This window comes from Pinus tabuliformis, chromosome 5_2 (assembly GCF_031772625.1).
Source record: "Pinus tabuliformis cultivar Carrire ecotype Pingquan chromosome 5_2, CPIR1, whole genome shotgun sequence".
Taxonomy (NCBI): Eukaryota; Viridiplantae; Streptophyta; class Pinopsida; order Pinales; family Pinaceae; genus Pinus; species Pinus tabuliformis.
Window position 1 is genome coordinate 166,860,320 of NC_142306.1, and position 579 is coordinate 166,860,898.

The window sequence follows — 579 nt, forward strand, 5'->3', positions numbered from 1 at the left end:
TGCTATCACAACTGTAACAAAGCCCTTTTACTCTTTTTTCTTCCAATTATTGTGGTGTCAACCTTATAGGCTATGGAAGGCTAGGGGCAACAACACTTCCATCTTTATAGTTGTGAGTGGTATGCTTCCTAGTTGCCACAATTTTGCTTTCCATTTTTCTTGCTAACCTGAATGCCTTCTCTAATGAATCAGGTTCCCAAAGGCGAACATCATGTTGGATATTATCCTTTAAAGTCCCTATGAACACATCAATCCTATGCTCATCTAGAATATTTTTAACCCTTATGTTCAATTTTTGGAACTCCTCAATGTGCTCCATTATTGAACCCTTTTGTTTGAGACTTATCAATTAGCTAAAAAAAAGTGTTGCTTTTTGTATCCTCATAATGTGTTGTCAATTCTTCCATAAAAATTGCCCAAGTGATAATTTGTTTACGAGAGAAAAGCCATTGATACCATACAAACTGATTTGGTTCCAAATATAAAGTTGCAATACGTACCTTTTGTGTGTTTTGCACATTATTGAGATCGAAAAATTGCTCCACCTGTAATATCCATGTTGCGGGATCCTTGCCATCA